At 54.1% G+C, this 18,638-nt stretch overlaps 1 long non-coding RNA gene across 1 annotated transcript; it reads left to right on the forward strand.

Moving 5' to 3' along the window:
- The first annotated feature begins 705 nt into the window (after positions 1–705).
- On the forward strand, positions 706–8,030 carry LOC112660428 (uncharacterized). Its single transcript, XR_003136918.3, has 4 exons — positions 706–1,233; positions 1,745–1,793; positions 5,417–5,806; positions 7,017–8,030. It is a non-coding gene; the product is annotated as an uncharacterized LOC112660428 (long non-coding RNA).
- Positions 8,031–18,638: the final 10,608 nt, after the last annotated feature.

Below are 18,638 nucleotides of genomic sequence, written 5' to 3' on the forward strand. Positions count from 1 at the left end.
TGGTATCAAGTTTAGCTCCAGGTTCAAAGCCCACTTTTACCGAGAAAACTATTCCGGTCATATCCGGGTCGTCTCTACTTCTCGGATTTAATGGGCAAAAGATGGGAGAGCTCATTAACTTTCTTTGATGCTCAGGGAGGTGGCGAGGTTTAAAATGACAGCTGCTCTCCTTCTCCGGCGTGGAGGAAACTTCCAGAAAATGGATGCCCGCCATTTACTAGTGCATGACCTTGGGCCTCAGTTTCCTGGCCGTAGCTGATGGTCCTGCGGGGGCTGGGGGGGCGGGGGGGACTGTCCCAGTTAAAGCGCGGAGCCTGCTCGCTGCACCGGGAAGCGAGGCGCAAACGTGGGCTGCCACCTCCGTCCATCTCCAGATCTCATGACCCGCCGGTGCCCCGGGAGGGGCTGCAGCCGAGCTCACGGCGCACCGGCCCCGCGGTGGGGGCGCGTCACCGTCACCGGGAGGGGAGGTGACCTCGGAGCGCAGGAGCGGGGACGCGCCGAGGCCGGCGGGGAGGCCAGGGCTCCCGGTCCCCCACCCCGCGCGCAGCCGGCCCTGCCACTAAGGCATCGCGCTCCCTGGGAGCCCGGGGACCCCTCGGGGACCCATCGGGCGACAGCTTCCCCTCGGCGGGGCGGCCCCCGGGCGCGAGCGGGGTGGGAGGTGCGTCCCCCTGCCCCGCCCACCTCCGAGTCCCCGGATCGAGGGGCGCGCGCAGGAGGGGGCGGGGAGGCGCCCAGCTCGGATGGCGGGGTCCGCGCGCTCCAGGACCCGGTCCGACTGGAGGCCCGCCTCGCTCCCGCCTGCCCTGGGGCTGAGGTCGGCCAGCCCGGGTTCTTTTTTTTTCCCCACAAAGATTTTATTTATTTATTCATGAGAAACAGAGAGAGAGAGACACAGGCAGAGGGAGGAGCAGGCTCCATGCGGGGAGCGGGACGTGGGACTCGATCCTGGGTCTCCAGGACCACGCCGTGGGCTGCAGGCAGGTGCAGCTAAACCGCTGAGCCACCCAGGCTGCCCCCAGCCCAGGTTCGCATCCCGGCCCAGCCTCTTACTAGCAGTGCGTCCTTGAGGAGGGCGTCTAAACGACTCGTGCCTTAGTTTCCCCCTGGGTTAATCGTAGCACCCTCGTTAGTACAAGTGCAGCTCAGGACATGTGCACAGTGAGTGCTCAGTGAGTGCTGGCTATTGTCACTTGGAGTGGCACCTTGATGCATTCGGTGACCTCAAGGGTAAGCGCTATTTGGGCAGCGTTTTGGGGGAAGGTGCTAGGTTTCCTGCAGAAAACACTAACTTGAGCCTCTGCTCTGTCATTTACTCACACCGGAGCCTGGGCAGGCATTTCAGCTTCTGCAGCCTCAGCTTCCTCATCTGTAAAGGGGCGGGGGGGGGGGGGGGGGGTCCATCTAGATGATGATTATGCAGATTATCACTTAAACATCAGGTCCCATTGGGGAGCCAAGTGTGCAGTCAGCTGCTGTGACCTGGGTGGGTGATCCTCACGGTGCCCCCAGGCCAGCGCAGGAAATGGGCAGCTTGTTGCAGCTCAAGTCTCTGTGGTTCCCTGTGGCTTCTGCCAGCCAAGGACGCCTTATCTCAGTGTGCTCTGTGAGCTGCAGTGGTGGGCGGGGTCTGGGGAGGTGTCCAGAGGTGGGGGGAGGGGGAGAGGGGGCTGTGGTTAGGAACTGGGCAGAGGGCAGTGGGACCTGGATTGTCATCTGTGCTCTGCCCCCTCTTGCCTAGGTGGCCTTGGACGGTCCCTGCATTGAATCTGGACTTCCTCATCTGTAAGGTGGGTGCCACCAGGCAGTTGTGAGGACCCAATAGGGTGGCGGGTGCAGAGCATCTGGCACAGAGGTGCTTACTAACCAGCGCTTCTGTAGGGTCCTGTTAGTGTTTACACGCTCACTCAGTTGCCCACTACCAGCTGATGCCGCAGATATGTTGTGCTCTGGAATGTGGACTCATCGGTCATGTAAGGGAGTGCACAAGCGCACATGTAAACCACGAATGGCAAGTGTTAGGCCAGAGCTCCGAGAGCACAGTTAGAGGAGGTGGCCACCCCGAATGGTCAGGGATGGAGGGGCACGAAGGATGCCCCAAATTAGAGGACAGGATGTCTTTGTTTTTTGTTTTTAGATTTATTTATTTATTTATTTATTTGAGAGAGAGAGAGAGAGAGAGAGAAGGGGTAGATGGAGAGAAAGAATCCCAAGCTGACTTCTTGCTGAGCACAGAGGTGGGTGCAGCCCTGGGATCACAACCTGAGCTGAAACCCAAGAGTCGGATGCGAAACCACCTGAGCCACCCAGGGTTCCCTGGAGGACAGGGTTTCTTAGCTGAGGCCCCCTGTAGAAACCACGAAGAGCTAATGACGGACAAGGGGACTAGATGAGGGTGGGAGGACAGGCTCGGGCAAAGGTGTGGGGGGTGAACCATCATAAGCTGTAGGAAGCATTGCTGGGAGTTCAGAATGGTAGGAGCAGGGGCAGGCTGGTGGGGGGTGGGGGGGGGACCGGGCTCATGGTGAACGGCCTGATGCCAAGCATGGATTTTGCCTCCGGGAGCCTTGGAAAGCTGAGGGCTGAGACAGGATCAGTGGCCCTGTCAGCACAGACAGTACCACTCAGTCCTTGCCAAGACAGCGACATGCCCGGCATCTGACGGGTTTTATTTAATAACCCCCAAGACGACCCTCTGTCCTAGGTAGGCCCTATGATGATCCCCATTTGAGGCACAGAGAGGTTAAGGAAGTGGCCCCAGGTCACATAGCCATTAAAGGCTAAGCTAGGACACGAAGCTGGCTGGCCAGCTCCAGCATCCAAGCACCACCCCCCTCCCTGTGGATCAGCTCTGAGCACCAGCCTGTCCAGGGCCGACTCTGACAATTCCAGGGTCATGCTTCTCTCTCCTCTGCGCCTGCCCATTCCTGCTCTGGGCTCTTGCTCCGAGGCTGATGGACAGTGCGGCTTTAATGCAGGGCCCTTGGCTGCCCAGCTGTGGAGAAGGAGAGCAATTTGTCTGCAATCCCATAAGCCAGTGAGTGACTCAGTATGCTGGCAGCCCCCTCCCCCCCCAGCCTCAACTCTGGTCCCGGCTGACAGGAGTCATGGTCACCCCAGTCCCTTGCCCTGTCTCAGTCTCTCCTTCCTGTAAGGGGTCTTGGGGCCTGAGAGTGTGAACACTGCTCCTCCATCACCTAGAGCCTCCCCTCCCCTTCCTTCCCTCCATCTCAGCTCAGGCGTGGCCCCTCAGGCTTTGCCCCCCATCCTGTCCATGCACCATCCTCCCAGACCCTGCGGCCACCTGGATCCTTCTTCTCAAAGACCAGTTGGATCTAGTCTTTCCCTGCCCCCTGCTGCCCCAGGAGAGGGTCCCAGTTCCCCAGACAGGCCAACACGGCTCTTTACCAGCACCTCCCACCCCCCTTTCCAGCTCCGTGTCCCCAAACTTCCCCAGACACAACCAACTTTTCAGTAAACGTCTCCTTGTGCCTCCAAGAGCCTCTGAGCCTCTGAAACTGCTGTTCTCTCTGCCAGGAATGCCCTTCCTCTTTTATCCTCCTGGTGAAATCCTACTTATCCCTCAAATGGCACCTCCTCTGGGCAGCCTTCCCTGACTTCCCCAGGCAGGACTAGTTGCTCCTTTTCCAGTGTGCCCCCATCACCTTGTGTGGCCGGGAATTCCCAGTGATCCTATTGTTTGAAGATTAGTTGATTAGCAGCCCCTTCTCTCCCAGACTTTGAACATTGCCCAATAATATCCGAACAGCTGCCACCACTAAGCTCTTACTATGTGCCAGGTATGGTGCTAAGACTTTGCCTGCATGATTTCCACTTCTCTTGACCACCCTGGAGGCAGGGGCCACATTCATCCCCATTTTATAGATGGTGAGTGGAAACACACGGGTGAGGTGACTTGCTCAAGGTCATATGCCCTTAAGTCATATGCCCTCTGCCAGTCTCTCTGCAGAGTTAGAGTCTTAACCAGCCCTCTCTGCGGCCTCGTTCTTCCCAGCACAGAGCCCGGCATGGATCAGCTATGCACAGAGGCTTGCTGAATGAGGGAGTGAATAAATAAATAGGAGGTTTCCCATGGCTAGCTAGGTCTCTAGATTGGCCTTAGGAGGTTCAAGGGAAGGGAGCTAGCACAGATACACACCTGAGTGTGCCAGGGAATACCCTTGGCCGCCCTGGGATCCTGATACTATTAACATCATTTCACAGATGGAAAAAACAGAGCTCTTCAAAGGCCTTCCCAAGCCCAGAGGGGATGGTGGCAGAGAGTCAGGATCTCCGTGATTCAGGGAGTGTTTAGGACAAGGATCTGGGGACCCCTCTGCTTCTGGAGAGGGGGAAGGTGCTCCTTTCGGCTTCATCAGAGCTCCCATCCTTGGAGGAGAATCCTAGAAAATCAAAGTGAAGCCAGGGCTTGGGGTCGTGGCCTTGATTCTCGTTGTGAGGGGTGTGAGCAGGGTCGTCACATTTTCCGGATGACAAATGAGCTGAGGCATGGCCAGAGAGGCCACGGGGAGGACGGGAGAAAGTGAGTTTAAGTAACAGTTAAGAGCTGGGGTGTGCAAACAGACAGCCCTGGGCTGGAATTCCACCCCCTGTGCTATCTCTTTGCTGTGTGTCCTCGGGCATCATTTAACCTTCCTGAATCTCTTTCCTCTTCTGTAAAATGGGGATGACATCTTCATGTTGGGTTTTGGTGAGGATCACAAATGTTGCGTCCAAAGTGCTGGGCAGCCCGGGTGGCTCAGTGGTTTAGCGCCGCCTTCAGCCTGGGGCTCGACCCTGGAGACCCCAGATGGAGTCCCATGTCGGGCTCCCTGCATGGAGCCTGCTTCTTCCTCTGCCTGTGTCTCTGCTTCTCTCTCTGTGTGTCTCTCATGAATAAATAAATAAAATATTAAAAAGAAAAACAACAAAGTGCTCAGCATGTGATAAGCACTTTGTAAATTTAGCTGTTATTAGTGGGGATCAGAATTAGGTTCTCCAGAATTTGGGTTAGGTTGAGAGTCAGGATAGGGTTATGCAAAACTAGGACCTGGGCTGCCAGCCTGCTCAGGAGGGGTGGGGCTGCATGCATTTGTCTGCTCCTAGGGCCCACACAGAGGACCCTGCTGGGGGGTCAGGAGGAGGGTGAGCTCAGAGTTGAGATGTTTGAGTAACAGTACGATGAAAAGTAAACGGATTTGAGTTCAAATCCTGCTTCTTCCACTGATGTGCTTGGGTGACTTGGGCAATGTACTTGGCTGTCTTGAAACTTCAGTGTACCCCTCTGTAAAATGGGGGCATTAGTACCTGCCCCAAAGGGGTTTGGTAAGTTTAATAAGATCATCACACCGGGTACAAGTGTCTACCCAAGTGTCAATAAGTGTTTTAGTTTTTAAAATGCTTTCCTCCCCAGAGGTTTTCCTTGCCGTGTTACTTGCTTTTGGAGAACGGCGGCTGGGCTGCTTGGAGCAGCTCTCCCCATCCATCTACCAACGCGTTGCGGTACCTGTTCGGGGCCAGGCCTGTAACTGGCACCGTGGAGCCATTGAAGCATCTGGGAGAGGCGGTTGTCCAGGGGAGAGAGGACCGCGCTGCAGCTGTGCAGAGCTCCAGGAAAACTAAGTGGGGAGGGGGACTAGTCAGCTCTGCTTCCAGGATCCTTCGGCGCCCACCTCCACCCGCTCCCGGAGCCCACCTCCTGTCTACGAGGCTTGCGCGTCCCCTGCTGGCCTTCCCTCTGGCACTGCACCTGCGGCTCTGGAGACTCCGGCCACTGGGGCTGGCGACCAAATGTCCATAAAAGGTGGAGTATCCAAACTGGGAGGACCCTCAGAGATCATCCACCCACGCCTTACCGATGAGACAGGAGGCCCTGTGTGGGGCAGGGAGCTGGCACAGTGCAGGAATTCGGGGCCCTGGATCAGAGACGGGGCCCTGTCAATGCCTGGGGCTGGGAGGTGAGCTGCTCTCCAGGGAGGGTCCTCCCAGCCCAGCTCTGGCTTGTAGGTGGGGACTGGGGGTGATCATTGGTGGAGAGCAGGGGGGTTTCATATTTTCAGCCCCTCGCCCCATCCGGCTGACTCAGTCTTTGGGTTTCTTGTTTTGTTTTGGAGCAGCAGAGTCACTGCAACCTGATAGCTAGGAAATGGGAACTCAGGGGTGTGTGTGTGTGTGTGTGTGTGTGAGAGAGAGAGAGAGAGAGAGAGAGAGAGAGAGTGACGTTGGTGTCCATCAGCAGGTGCCTTGTGCTGGTGACATCACCATATTTTAAACTGGTTTCCCCACCCCCAAGTCCCCAGGAGCTGCTGCCACTGTCTTGCCCTTGATTCTCTAGCATAAAGTGGGGGTGGTGGGGGGGGAGGGGACATGAAAGCAGGAAAGATTCTTGCCTTTAGAGCTAGGTTTACCGGTAGCTTCTGACTGCCCCTTACACCCTCCCCAGGGCTTCTTCCTGGCTGGGCTGCTGTATATGCGTGTATGTGCACATTTGTGCACATGTGTGTATATGGCGTGTGTGTGTGTGTGTGTGCTGTGCATGTCCGTGCCCATGGGCTGAAAGCCTGGTGTTACCAGGGACGGGGCCATTAGAGCCTTATTGTCCCAGGAAGAGGTTTGTGTGGGCTGGAGAATGGTCCCTTTCCTGTTCTGATCACATGAAGACTGGGGGTCTGTGGTGTGTCCCCTGGTAGAGGGAACCGGGTGACAGTCTGGCTTAGCCTAGTTTAGGGGTCAGATGGGAGTTCCAGGCCTCCACCCATCTCCCCCAGTAGGATGGCTTCAGGCAAGTCCCTGCCTCACTTGGGACCTCAGTGTTGACCCCTGACAGATAGGGTCAGTGAGCTGTAGCTCACAGCTGTAGCTGTAGGTGCCTGGGGAGGATGACATGAGGTATCGCGGTAGAGGTCTGGGTGCACGCCCTAGGGAAGAGTGGAGGGTACTATTATTATTTTCTCTTTCTTTCTTTCTTTCTTTCTTTCTTTCTTTCTTTCTTTCTTTCTTTCTTTCTTTCAAAGAGAGAGAGAGAGCGAGGCAGAGACACAGGCAGAGGGAGAAGCAGGCTCCATGCAGGGAGCCCGACGCGGGACTTGATCCCGGGACTCCAGGATCAGGCCCTGGGCTGAAGGCAGGTGCTAAACCGCTGAGCCACCCGGGCTGCCCCGAGAGAGAACCTCAAGCAGACTCCCCGCTGAGCATGGAGCCTGACAGGGGGCTCGACCCTATGACCCTGATCCTATGATCATGACCTGAGCCGAAAACCAAGAGTCAGATGCTTAACTGACTGAGCCACCCAGGCGGCATGGGTACTACTATTTTTAATTGGGTGCTCTGCTGCTCGGTAATGGGACCCTCACCCAGCTTTCTGACTTCACTTCCTCTTCACCTTTCTCCTCACTCTGCGGCGGCCGCGCTGGCCTTCCTCCTGTGTCTGGAAGTCACCAGCCTTAGTCCAACTGGGAGCCTTTGCGGCGACTCTGCCTCCTGTTCAGTTGCCACATGGCTGGGTCCTTCCCAGCTTCAGGTTCCCATGTAATGTCACCTCCCTGGGGGCAGGGTGCCCCCTGTGTCCCCTCGACACACTCAACAACGCTCTCCTGGCTTTCCCCCGGCACCTACTGCTGCCAGGGCCTGAGTGCCGCTTCATTGTTGCCCCTCTCCTGCCTCTCAGGCTGAGCTGGGCACCTGTCCGTTTGGTGCCGTAGGCCCAGTGTCTGCCGCAGTGCAGTGCCCAGGGCACAGGAGGTCCTCAGTCATTATCTGGTGCATGGAGACCACTGGTGTTTGGAGCCAGACAGTCCTACCTTGAGCTTGAGTTAGAATTCCAAATCCTGGGGTCACCTGGGTGGCTCAGTTGGTGAAGTGTCTGCCTTTGGCTCAGGTCATGATCTCAGGGTCCTGAGATTAAACCCCCTCATCAGGGTCCCCGCTCAGCAGGGAGTCTGCTTCTCCCTCTCCCCATGCCCCGCCCCCACCGCTTGTGTACTCTTTCTCTTTCAAATAAATCAATAAAATCTTAAAAAAAAGAACTCCAAAGCCTGGCTCCATCACTGGCTATGTGAATCTCATCAGCCCTCTGTCAGGTGGGGCTAAGAACAGTCGTGTTGGCTGCCACTGGTCAAGCAGTTGCTGTGTGCCGGGTGCTGCCCTGTGATCCCTGCTTCTTTACTTTATTTTGCCCTCACAATCACCCTATTATTATCCCATTTTACAGATGAAGAAACTGAGGCTCAGAGGAGTAAGTCATGGGCCTGGTGATGATCTTGGCTCTCAGGTAAGGGCTGTAGGTGCAGGAACTTTCGGAACACAGCCAGTTTCTCCCCTTGGCATCTCATCGGTGCTCCGGGAGGACCTAGGATCTGGCACCTGAGTTCTCCTTCCAGCTCTGCCACTGACTTGCTGGGTGACTCCAGGTGGGTCCCCTCCCTAGAGCCCTGAGCCACGAAGTGCCATCTCTGGTGCCACAGGGCTGGGTGGAGCAGGGCAGGCAGTTGGAACTGGCTCTGGCTGGTAGTCACCAGGTGGGGATGCAGACCGGGGTTGCCAAATATTTGAACTCTTCAAGAGAAACAGAAAATGTGGATTTTGATATGATATTTGATTTTGAGACATCAATAACAATTTTATTTTATTTTATTTTATTTTATTTTATTTTATTTTTTAAAATTTTTTAAAAAAATTTATTTATGATAGTCACACAGAGAGAGAGAGAGGCAGAGACATAGGCAGAGGGAGAAGCAGGCTCCATGCACCAGGAGCCCGATGTGGGATTTGATCCCGGGTCTCCAGGATCGCGCCCTGGGCCAAAGGCAGGCACCAAACCACTGCGCCACCCAGGGATCCCCAATAACAATTTTTTTTTTAAAGATTTTATTTATTTATTCATGATAGTCACACAGAGAGAGAGAGAGGCAGAGACACAGGCAGAGGGAGAAGCAGGCTCCATGTACCGGGAGCCCAACATGGGATTCGATCCCGGGTCTCCAGGATCGCGCCCCGGGCCAAAGGCAGGCGCCAAACCGCTGCGCCACCCAGGGATCCCCCCAATAACAATTTTAAAAGGAAAAAGAAACGCACTGATTGGGCCGGACTCCACGTATGGGCTGCATCTGGGCTCATGGGCTGTCACTTTACAATCCGTGGGACACTCATTATCTAGTGGCTTCGTCCTGCCCTTGATAAAAGGGTCTCAAGCTGTTGAGTACTTTCTGTGTTCAGGGGCACGTGTGATGTCAATTGACACCCCCATCCCGTATCCCCCTGGCATTCCCACCGTGTAATGTTATCCCACTAGGTAGTATTATTATCTCAATCTGATAGAGGAGCACACTGAGGTCCAGAGAGGCTAAGTAACCTGTCCAGGGTCACACAGCTAATAAACGGCAGAGCCAGGGGGCAAAGCAGAGCTCTCTTGTTCCCAAACTTCTTGCGTAACCACTGCACCGTCCTGCCACAAAGACCGCCCCCCCTCTCGCCTCATACTCCCTGTCCAGCCTCCTGCCCCCCAGGACTCCCTCTCTCCCATCCTTGCTTCTTGGGGACTCACACACTTGCTGACTGACTCCAGGGTTGGGCTGGCACAGTCTTGGCCTGGAAGGAGGGTAGAGCCAGACAAGAGCCTTCTCCTCCTCCCGGGACCTTGGCTTCCCCTTTCTGCAGACCCCCTGGTGCTGCAGGCTGTGTAGACACCTGCTGATTTGATGAGACTCCTGCCGAAGCAGCACCAAGGCTGTGGATGCCTCCAACAGCCCAGCCACAGACACTAGGAGGTGTCCTCTCCGTGTTGGAAATCGTGGTGGGGAGCTGGCTACTCCCTGTGTCAGTGGAGCTGTTGATGACTTTCCATATTTTTCCAGCAACTCTTGCTACAGATCCCCTGGTGTGCAGCGGCTGTGTGTCCATCTGTGCAAGTGTACCTGCCCAGGTGGGCATGTGGCTCTACATGGGTCTGGCACGAGGAGAACTGCCTGTATGGTGGACTGCGGTGACCGCTGTGGGGGTGCCCATCTGCGTGCATGTCGTCTGGGCAGGGACTGCCTGAGAGTGCACAGGTGTGCACATGTGTTCCTAGACCTTTGTGGAAAACTTGAGGGTTTTTTAAAATCGAGGTGTAAGTTACATACAGTAAGGGGCACAAATCTTAGGCGTGCAGCTCAATGGGTCTTTACATATGTACAGTCAAGTGGCCATCACCTAGGTCCGGGGGCTCCCTCAAGCCCCTCCCAGTTGATACTTCCCCTGGTGACTGACCACTCTTCTAGCCTCTACCCTATCACATGCATCGGGACTCGAGTTCTTTTTGAATTTTCATGCTGATCCTGTTCCAGCTGCTCAGCAAGTCTGTGAATTCAAGCAGCAGCAGCAATAGCAGAACAGACGTGGCCTTAATATTTGGAAGGTGAACTTCCCTGAAATCCGGGGACTCAGGCCCTCGGGGAGGCCGTGTGAATGTTGCTTCCAGGGGTGGAGGTGGGAGACAGCAGTTGAAAGAGCTGTCATTTAGTGAGTGTTTACAGGTGCTTCAGAGAAATGATTTTTCAAAAAAGATTTTATTTATTTATTCATGAGAGATATGGAGAGAGAGAGAAGCAGAGACACAGGCAGAGGGAGAAGCAGGCTCCATGCAGGGAGCCTGATGTGGGGCTCGATCCCGATCCCAGGACTCCGGGATCACACCCTGGACTGAAGGCAGGTGCCAAACCACTGAGCCACCCAGGGATCCCATAGAGAAATGATTTTATTTAAGTACCACGTAGCCTTATAAAGTTGGTATGATTGTCTCTATCTTGTGGATAAAGACCCTAAGGCTCAGAGCCAGGCAAGAAGATGGCCAGGCTCACAGAGCTAGTGAATAGCAGAGTGGAATTTGAATCCTGGTGTCTTGTCTCCAAAGCTGTTTTTTTCCTTCCCAAGGCGATCTGTTTGGATGATCAGTGACCCCTTGCTGGGGCCAGGCCCTTGCTCCAGTGTACTCTCCTCGGGACACCCCCCTTTGTACTTTCTAAGGCCCCAACCCACCTGGAGTTAAGTCATCACCTACATCCCAGGCATCACTGTTGCTTTGGAAACTAAGATGGTCTGAGCTGGACAGGCGATTGTAGGTCATCTTGTCCAATGCCCTCAGCTTGTGGCTGGACGTGGGGCTCTCAGTTGGTGGGGACCTGCCCGGGGTCACACACTGGCCCTATGGCAGTTTTGAGTACGGATCCTGATGATCTGTTGTTTGGACATTGGTGGAAGGAGCAGGGCCGGTCACCCTCAGGGATGTGAGGGAGCTGGGGAGTCTACCCTTCCTTGCTGGCTCTCTTCTCTGTGCTGTCCTGGTTTTCAAAGGGACAGAACCCAGGGTCCTGAAGGGGACTCCTGTCTGACCTCACCTATGCCAGTCTGGCCAGGCCTTGGCTTCCTTCAGCTCTAATTGGAACCGGCAGACATCGGGTGGGTGGGTCGGGGTATTGATCGTACCTCCCCATCTTACAGGCCTTGCTGCACCTGCCACTACCCGAGCAGGTGACAGTGTGGCACACGGGAGCCAAAGTTGGCTTGGAGCCGCAGAGGGGACTTTCTATGTCTTTTTTAAAAATTTATTTTTATTTTTTTATTATTTTATTTTATTTTATTTTATTTTATTTTATTTTATTTTATTTTTTGGGGAGGGACTTTCTATGTCATCTGGGGCAGATCACTTTGCCTCTCTGAGCCTTCGTGTCTTTATCTGTGAAATAGGGATAATAATAGGACCTACTTCATAAGGGTATTGTAGAGATTACTCGTAATAGGGTACCAGTGGCGGCTGCCAGACTTTGAGTGTTTTCTGCATGCTAGATGCCATTTAATCTTCCCTGCGGCTTTATGAGGTAGTTACTGTCAGTATCCCCTTTCTGGTTTTTTTTTTTTTAAGATTTTATTTATTTATTTATAAGAGACAGAGAGAGAGGAGAGAGAGAGAGAGAGAGAGAGAGAGAGAGAGAGAGGCAGAGACACAGGCAGAGACACAGGCAGAGGGAGAAGCAGGCTCCATGCAGGGAGCCTAATGTGGGACTCGATCCCGGGTCTCCAGGATCACACCCTGGGCCGAAGGCGGCACTAAACCACTGAGCTACCCGTGCTGTCCAGTATCCCCTTTTTGTCCTGGGGGAGGAAACTGAGGCTCAGGGGCTGTTGAATGGTTTGCTCCACTAGTAAGCAGTGGTGCCTGGATTCCAGCCCGGATCTCTCCGACTCCAAAGCCCTGGATACTTAACCCAGGAGGGTTATTCCAGATATTCAACAATTGGCCTGGCCTGGCCCCAAGCCATCAGGATAGATGCCTGCTATAAATAAACAAGCTGTATGTTCTTCTCCCGGTCCCGTCTTATCCATTACACACTCGACTGTGTTAAATAGGATTACTCCAGGAAATGAGATTACAGATGTCAAGCGGCTCGGGGAACCTCGAGGCTCTCCATGGCATGGGCTTCTATTTCTTCTTACACTGTGGGGAAGAAGCCCGTGACTCAGGACACCGGGGCTGAACCCGGGGCTTGGCCGAGTGACCTTTGGTGAGTCCTGGAAGACCGCTTCCAGAATCGGAGATGAACTAGGTCGAAACCTGCCAAGTTTGGCAGGTGCTCAGTGAGCATCGTCCATGCACCAATTACACAGGGTTTGTCAAGACAGACCAGGAGGCCCTCAGCGTGGCCCCAGGGTATTATATCACCCCATCAAGGGATTAGCATAGTTGGTTTTTTTTTTTTTAAGATTTATTTATTTATTTGAGAGAGAGAGTGTGTATGAGCAAGCAGGGGGAAAGACAGAGGGAGAGTTAGGGGGAGAGAGAAGGAGACTCTATGCTGAGCGGGGAGCCTGTCGTGGGGTTTGATCTCATGACCTTGAGATTGTGACCTGAGCAGAAATCAAGAATCGATGGCTTAGGGGATCCCTGGGTGGCCCAGCGGTTTAGTGCCTGCCTTTGGCCCAGGGTGCGATCCTGGAGTCCCGGGATCAAGTCCCACATCGGGCTCCCGGCATGGAGCCTGCTTCTCCCTCCGCCGGTGTCTCTGCCTCTCTCTCTCTCTATGTCTATCATAAATAAATAAATCTTTAAAAAAAATAAAAATAAAAATAACAAAGAATCGATGGCTTAACCAACTGAGCCACCCAGGCGCCCCTCACAAGTCAGTTTTTAAAGAACGACTTAAAACACGTCCCAATTTTTTTTTCATTGTCCCAACTTGATGTGTGCACCTTGATCATATTTAAAGTATTCGATCTGGTTTCGACAGGTGTAGACACTGGTGAGAATACCACCACGGTCACCACGCCTGACATCTCTGGCCTCCTCCAAGTGCTCTCGTTGCCTGTAGCCACCTGCCTCCCTCCGGGCCCATTCTCTGGCACACAGTGAGGTGTTTTCTGTCAGTATAGATCGCTTTGCCTTTTCCAGACGTTCATATAAATGAAATCGTACCACGTGTAGGCTTCTGTGTCTGGCTTCCTTCATCGGCGTAGTCTTTTCGAGATTCATCCCTACAGTCACGTCCCTTTGTATTGCTGGGTACGATTCTATGGTATGGATGCACCACAGCTTGTCTTTCTGTTCACCTTTGGTTGATGGATGTTGTTTTCTGCCCCCCACAGCTTTGGCTGTTATAAATAAAGCTCTTAGGAGCATTTGGGTACCAGTCTTTGTGTGGATGTATATTTTCGTTTCTCTCGGTGAATACCCAGTGATGGAAGGGCTGGGTCGTGTGGACCATTTCCAAGAAGGCCGTACCATTTTCCATCCTCACCCGCAGTGTATGGGGGTCCCCGTCACTCCACATCCTCATCAGCACTTGGTCTGGTCCGTCTTTCCAATTTTAGCCACTCTCACGGGTGTGTAGTGTAGACATAGGAGGTCATCCGTCGGAAGATGGATTTTGTCTCAAGTTTCAGAAGGAACTCTCCATGTGTCAGAGTGGTCCAGTTGTGGAATGAACCTCCTGGTGGAGTGGTGAGCCTCCCATTCCTGGGAGTGTTCAAGACTTTGAGGGTCTGGTTGGGATGTGTGGACAAAGGATTCCAACCTCAGGTGGGTCTGGACTAGATTTCCTGAGCTATCTCCAACCTTGTGGTTGTAAGAATCTTAAATGGTGAAAGCCTCACTGGTGGCCTTATTATTAATATCTAGACCTTGCCGACTCCCTCCATCATGAAGCCCCTACTCTGACGTCTGGCTTGTCCCGTGACTTTCTTATGAAGGGTTTCTCCTTTAGGTTCCTGACAGTCCTTCCTGGCTTCCATTAGGTGCCTGCCTCTCGTCTGCCGGGCATGTCTCATGTGCACCTGGACCCAAAGCGATCGTGGTCCTGCCACCATCTTGTGACCTAGTGGTTGCAGGTGGATGACTGGGTGCTGAGCCCCCAACCCCACGTGTGTCCAGTCCCAGTTCTGGCTCAGTCAGACCCTCTATGACCCTGTAGAAGAAATCAAAGGCAAGCCATTTTTATAAAAAGGCTTTCTTTTGGATGAGGTTCACCTCAATTGATTTGCATATTAAAAATGGGCGAGCACATACACCTTTGAAACCATTGTTACAGGGTGAGTTTTTCTATGATCCATCCTGCTGGTGGTGTTCATGCCCTTGTGCAGTGCTCTCCCTCCACATTGTACCAGGGCTGGTCTTTTTTTTTTTTTTTTTTTTAAAGATTTTATTTATTTATTCATGAAAGGCACAGAGAGAGAGGCAGAGGAAGACGCAGGCTCCATGCAGGGAGCCTGATGTGGGACTCGATCTCGGGTCCCCAGGATCACACGCTGGGCCAAAGGCAGGCAGCAAACCGCTGCACCACCCAGGGATCCCCCCAGGGCTGGTCTTGGTGACCAATAAGATATGGACGGAAGTGCTGGAGCCTCACTTCTGAGATTAGGTCCGAAGAGACAGGGCAGCTTCAGTCCGGGTCACCTCCCTGTCTTAGATCATTTGCTCTGGGGAAGGCCAGCTGTGCTGCCATGGACAGCCCGATGGAAGGCCCGTGAAGGCAGGAGCTGCAGTCTCCAGCCAATGGCCGATGGCCGCAGGGTGAGCTTGCAAGTGGGTCCTCCAGCCCCATCAAGCCTGCAGAAGATAGAGCCCAGGCTGACATCTGACTTCAACCTCACCAGGGACCAGAGTCAGGACCACCCAGCGAAGCCACTTCTCCATTCCTCACCCTCAGACACAGAGCTAATAAATGCTGCTCTGAACCACTAATGTTAGGGCGTAATATGCTCCGCAGCAGTAGAGCACTACTTCATCCTCTGACCCGGTCCCCCTGCCTGACCCCACCCGAACCCTGGAATGGAATCCTGATGGAGTGTGGGCCGTGCTCCTGGTCCAGCACAGCTGACTGACGCAGCTTGACTCCTTCCAGAAATTCTTCCTTTCCCTCTTTCCCTCTTTCCCTCTTTCTTTCTTCCTTTTTCCTTCCTTCCTTCCTTCCTTCCTTCCTTCCTTCCTTCCTTCCTTCCTTCCTTCCTTCCTTCCTTCCTTCCCTCCCTCCTTTCTCCTTCCTCTCTCCCTCTCTCCCTTTCTCTTCTTCTTTCTGCAGGAGTTGAAGATCAGATCAGAGACTCAGCTGGAATAGAAGGGAAGCTCTGGGGTGGCGCTGCCAAGCCAGTCTATAGAGAGACAGCACTGAAGTCAGAGAGCAGCGAGGCGGGGGAGAGCCCTGGTGGCCCCGGGGGACACACGCTGCCCTGGGACCTGGCAGGTTTTGTGTCTCCCGGCTATGCTGTTGGCGGCCGAACGGTGGGGAATTCCTCTGGCCATTAAAATAGTCTGTGTGATTTGAGCTCCCGTAAGTTTCTGCTTTCCCGATCATATCATCTTTTGCCAATAATCTTTGTTGGCAACATTTTTGGACAGACATAAAATGTTCCACTGAGCGGGCCGGTCTTGGTTTGCTCTATCACTGACCTCCGGTTGGACATCTAGGTGATTTCCAGTTTCTTTCTATTATAAATAATGCCATGACGAACATCTCCGGCACTAAAGCCTGTCTCCCGTCTTCAGTGATATCTTCAAGAGGTGTTCCCAGAAGCGGGGACGAGCGGGCCAGAGGATACAAACCTCTTGAAGCAACCCAAACATCCTTCCTTCCAGAAAAAACGGCACTGAGTCCCGCCAGCGGGACACTGTTCATCTCACCTCCCCCGACCCCAGCGCCAGGTTTCTCTCTGGGTGCAGCGGGCCTGGCTCCGGGCACCTGCTGGGGGACGAGCCCGCGCATCCCCCTGTGGAGGCGGCTGCTGTGTTGTGCCAGTGCCTCTAGGGTCTACACAAGTCAGGGAAGACCTATGTCGTTTTCTTTGATTTCAAATGAAGTAGATTCTAAACACCACTTAAAAATACATTAATAATGGTGTTGGTGCATCATTCATCTTGGAGAAGTGACAGATGTTTCCCTCAGCAAAATGCTGAAGTGGGAAAGTGGGTTAGGGAGTTAGGAGATTGATTAGTTTCTGTCAAGGGGCTCATTACCTCTAGCCTAGACGACCTCCTAACTGGCCCCCTGCCGCCAGCTCCCACAGCCTGTAACCCTGGCCCAATCTGTCCCCTACACTCGGGTCTAGTTAATCTTGCTGACACAGTTCTGGAAAGTGGGGTGTGTGAGTGGTCGGGAGTCAGGTGCCCGGGGTCCTCGTTTCGGCTCTGTCCCTGAGTTCCTGGGCGTGGTGGACGCACATCTGCTTCTGTTTCCCCCTCTTCTTGGGTCAGTACTCTGATGTTCCTTTGAGGTCCTACCCTGCCCCTTTCTCAGTCCTGGGGTGTCGTGCTAGGCTGACACTTCTCCCCTCCTCATCCCACCCCACCTCAGAGGTAGGCATATCATACCCAGGTTTGGCCATCGAGAGTTCTGCAGACCTCTGGCCCGATAATTGGTTCAAGGGACAGCCTGTGTCTGAAGTTGAGCCAACTGTTTTCTGAGGCCTGGATCCAACTGTACCTGAAGTTCACTCTTCAGTATCCTGGTTATGTGACCCAAATCTCTCTCCCTCCTGCCTCTGCCTCCTCCTCCTCCTCCTCCTCCAAGTCCATCAAGGTTGGGGGCTTGTTACTTACAAACCAAAGAGCTGAGACTGGTACAGCGTGACCTTGAGTACGTCCTCTTTCTTTGGTGGTCTCAGTTGCTCCGTCTGGGAAATGAAAGATTTCTGGATTCTTTGAGGTTCTTCCCTAGCCTGGAAGGTTCAAGTTCCCCATCTGGGCTGTGGCGACCCTCACCTTGGGAGGGTCACAGGTGGAGGGGCTGGCTCGTGTGGAGATTCATCTGTGGGGCAACATCACCAGGAGAAACCTCAGTGGGCACGGTGTCCCCAGACCTCCGAAGGGCTGCCCTGGAGCCGAGGCAGAAGCAGAGCAGGCTCCCTGGGGAGCAGGGGGGGAAGACCTAGGGGCCTACTGGGGTTTCCTGGAACATTGCGAACAGTAACAAGATGTGCTGCCCATGCTCTGTGTCTGTCAATGGTTCCCAAGTACCCTCAGGATGAAGTCCCATCCCCTTAGAGGGGCAGAAGGCCAGGCTCCACGTGGGGCTTAATAAATATTAAAAGAACAATTAAATGAACAAATGCCTTTCATGACCAGGCTCTTGCCTAACTCCCCAGCACTAAACTCAGACACTCCACTGTCGACCCTGCACACCTCCTCACTGGCCTCCTTGAACACACCTCAATCTCTCGTACATGCTGCTCCCTCCCCCTGGCCTCTCTTCCCACCACCCAGCTGGCAAACACACTTTTCCTTCAACCCTCTGCTCAGCTCATTTGCTGATTCAGCAAATATTTGTGGAGACCCTTTACCAGAAAGTGTGGGCACTCTTGTAGGTGCTAGCATTGACCAGGTGAAGTCTGTTCTCATGGAGCCTCTTCCTGGGGATGGTGGGGTAGGGCGTGCAGCAAATACGGAGGGTGTCAGTAGGTGATAAATTCGTTGGAGGAGATTATTCAGCCATGGGGGTGATGGGGAGCGTGCCTGGGGGACGTGGTTGTTTTTGTTTTTTAAAGATTTTATTTATTCATGAGAGACACACAGAGACACAGGCAGAGGGAGAAGCAGGCTCCATGCAGGGAGCCCGATGTGGGACTCGATCCCAGGACCCCGGGATCACGCCCTGAGCCAAAGGCAGACGCTCAACCGCTGAGCCCCTGGGCGTCCCAGTTGTTTTTGTTTTTAATAAAGGGCAGTCAGGGAAGCTACTCTGATCCAGTGACACTTGGAAATGAGGGAGTTTGCTGTGATCTGAGGGAAGGGTGGTGCAGGTGGAGGGAACAGCAGATGCCAAGGTCTTGAGTGAGGAGGAAGCTCAGAATGTTTGTGAAATGGTGAGGCGAGCCCTGTGCTGGAGTGAGGGGGCGAGGGGTGTGGGCAGAGGTCAGAGGGTGACAGCAGAGGGCAGCTGTGCAGGGTGGTGTAGGCCAGAGCGGGAGGGGGGCAGGGAGTAGGGAGACGGGCGGGACCTCTGGCAGAATTCCAGGGTGCCGGCAATGGGAGCGGTAGCAGTGGCCGGATTCTGGGTCTGCTTTGAGGGTGGAGGGGCGGATCGGCCTGCAGGGGGGCAGGAGACAGGTGTGGGGGTGGTGAGGAGCCCCGGGCCTGGGGAGGGGTGTTGTACACAGGCTGGGAGGCTACGGAGGAC

This window comes from Canis lupus, chromosome 2 (assembly GCF_003254725.2).
Source record: "Canis lupus dingo isolate Sandy chromosome 2, ASM325472v2, whole genome shotgun sequence".
Taxonomy (NCBI): domain Eukaryota; kingdom Metazoa; phylum Chordata; class Mammalia; order Carnivora; family Canidae; genus Canis; species Canis lupus.